This window comes from Calypte anna, chromosome 12 (assembly GCF_003957555.1).
Source record: "Calypte anna isolate BGI_N300 chromosome 12, bCalAnn1_v1.p, whole genome shotgun sequence".
NCBI classification, from domain to species: domain Eukaryota; kingdom Metazoa; phylum Chordata; class Aves; order Apodiformes; family Trochilidae; genus Calypte; species Calypte anna.
This window is the reverse complement of record NC_044258.1, coordinates 11,142,703-11,145,901: the sequence shown is the minus strand read 5'-3', so window position 1 is coordinate 11,145,901 and position 3,199 is coordinate 11,142,703.

Below are 3,199 nucleotides of genomic sequence, written 5' to 3'. Positions count from 1 at the left end.
ATCACAACCACAATCGTTTGGGTTCCTCTGTTCCTTTTAGCAGGTTTGGTGCACTCAGTGCAGCAGGGACTTCCATGGGATGTCCCTCCTTGTTCCCAACCCCAGCTGGCCCCAGCACTACCCATCTGCAGGTGCTCAGTGTGGGTCCATGGGGATAATGGCCACACTGACCCCTGAGCACCAGCCCTGAAGGGAATGTTCATTTCTCTGCAGAAACACCAAGTTGTTGTGGTTTTTTCAAGGCTTGCATTTAAGGGCACCAAAAGAAGGCCATGTACAGGTAGAAATGCCCCTGCTTTCCTTGTGCTCTTTCTCTAGGTGACAGCAGCTGAGCTCATTCCTGGTGGAATCACTCATCCTGTCTTCACCTTGCTGGTTGGTTACAAGGATGCCTGAGAAGAGTTCACCTGTGATCATCATCAAACCTTGGCCAAAACTCAGCACAGTGCATGGTGTGTAGCCCCACAGACCAGCTGCACCAAAGACATTCCCTCAAAGACATATCCTGCAGGGCTGCATTTTGGTTCTGCTTGGGATACTGCCAATGTTTGTACCCTTCATCACCTGACCAACATCTTCCTCCTTCCTGGAGACACTCCCTGCTCACAGGGCGCTGCTCGGGCAGGGTCAAGGGGATGAAATTCTGCTTCATCCTCCTGGGGGGCAGCCCCTAGGTATCTCCTGTTTCAAGCCCTTGTTGCACACCAGGTCCCACGACATTCCCAGTCCCAAGTACAGGAAAAAATCAAATCCAATTGCTCTTTAGAGGGGGCCTAGATAGCCTTGATGGGTTTTTTCCTCATGTGGCAAGAAAAAGGGATGCAGTGAATCAATTTAAAAAAAAAAAAAACAACGCCAAACAGCTAGGAGCCCTTCTGAGAAACGGTTCCCAGCACACGAAGTCTTACAGGAAATTAAAATGCTTGTAGTTGGGATCACCAGGCACACGATGGCCTCGTAACTCCGTTTTGCTCCAGTCCTGCCTCGTTATTCAATGTGAGCCAGGAATTTTTGGGGCAGCCCCAAAATCTCCCAGCCCCGGCTGCTGTTCGGCTTTGGCACAGGGAAAAGGGTTTGGAAAGCAGCACTGAGGCAGGGGGGAAGCAGAAGGTATGACTTAACTGGGCTGGATTGGGGAGGTTGGTTGTTTCCTAACAAAGGTGAATTTTTCCAGAAGTCCTATATAACCCAAAAGGCACCCTGTTCCAGAGCAAATCTCAGCAGGGCACTGCCCAGAGCCAGGGTCCATACATACGAAACCAGGGTGTGGCTTTGGTGTTGTTTGGGGCAGTAGGTCAGGTCTGATGGGGATGCTGGGGGACAGGCTGCCAATCAAGTAACTGAGACAACCTGCACCCTCTCCAAATCCCCACCATTGCAGGAAAGTTTAGGAAGAAGTTGGGTGAAAGACAAAGCCCAGAGCATTCTGTTTCCTCACTTTCACTCCAAAGAGAGCCCAAAGGGGCCCCCAACCAGATATTGCCTAAACACCCCAAGACAGACAGCACAATAGGGAGAGCCTGTATATCTGTTCCTGTCACTCACTGTGCCATCAGCTTTCAAGAGCTACCTGCAGGGAACAATATTTAGGAGAAAAAAAAAAAAAAGTCCATCCAACATTTCATCCCTTTGTGATTCTCATCTGATCCCAAATTATGATTCATGACCAAAAGCAATGAAAAATAGCCTGTCGTGTCTTGAACAATGATTTTTCCAAGCAGAGGCAATGCTAAGTAGGGAATGTGAGACTCCTGAGAAAGGAGGAGGAATGCACTCCAAGCCTGAGTGCTGCAGATGAAATTTGTTGCATCATATAATCTTTTTTTGTGCTTTGAATTTCAGCTCAATGGGGAGGCACTAAGATAGCTTGAGAAAGGCCATTTCCATGAGATCTCCAATCCAGATTGGGAGAGTCAGTCAGACTACCAGGATCACCAGAATTTTTTTTTAACTTTTTCATTGCTTTGCTAAAACCCATCTCCAAAGGGAGCAATCAAGAAGGAAGTGTCAGCATATAGCTGACAGAGGCAGAGCAGAAAAAAGTTAGGATATAACAGCCAAAAGTTCTTTGATGAAAACATTATTTTTTAAAAGAGCCTCAGAGTACTGGGGTTTTATAAAAACCATTGTATTGCACTAATAAGTTGTGTTCACAGCTGAGCAAGCACACACTCAACAGCAAATTCTGTTACTGGTGTGTTTATTTACAAAGGCAGCCACTGGCCCAAAGATGAACAGAAAAGATGAAACCCTGAAAGATTTAAAACAATACAGCTCCTTCAGATGGCTTTAATTTAAAATCCTAGGACTGGGTTTGTAATTTTCTTTTGTGTTTTGTCCCCTCCTCCCCATTTCTTCTTCAAGGAATGAATTGTCAAGACCCAGCCAGCCACAGGGGAATTTTCCTCTAGGTGTCTCTGTCCCTATTATTATTCACAATTTTCTTTTCACACACACATATGCCTAAAAACATGCACAGACACACACATGCACACACACTTTCTTCTCTGGCTTTTCTAGTCCAGCATCACCTTCTCCTTATCACATTGATCACCCATGTCCCAGCACCATGCTTCCCAAAACACCAGACAACTTCAAGTTGCCCCAGCACATTTCTTCAGTCCCCTGGTGCCATGTGGCCAACCCAAGAGGGACCACATGCAGCCACCACACATCAGAGCAGCACATGGTGTCAGGGGACAAGAAGCCAGCACTGCCAGTTGGGTCCTGCCAGCTCAGATTGGATGTGGACAGAACACCACAGAGGACATGATTTCATCTCAGCAGACACACCTGCACCCATGCTGAACACATGGCTTTACAAAACACTTATCACCTGCTCTTAAGAAACAGGACGTGTGGGGCCTGGATTTGGTAGATTTGACTAGAAATCCAGAGATACCTGCACACACACAGCCACTGACTGCTCTGCTGTTGTAGTTCAAGAGAAAGCACTGTGTCCCTGTCAGTGCACACCTGCTGGGAACCTGCTCCTCTCTGGAGGTTTTGCATCCCAACCAAAAGCACGTGGAAGGAGAGTAACAAAAAAAAGCCCTCCAGGCTTTGTCAGGGAGAAATGCATACCACCGTTGTGGTAACACACCACTGCCTCCTCCAGAAATGGGGGACAGCATGGGAAGCTGGAAGAAGAAGGAGAACAAGGTGAAAAGAAAAGGCTGAATAAAAGGAAAAAACTTAC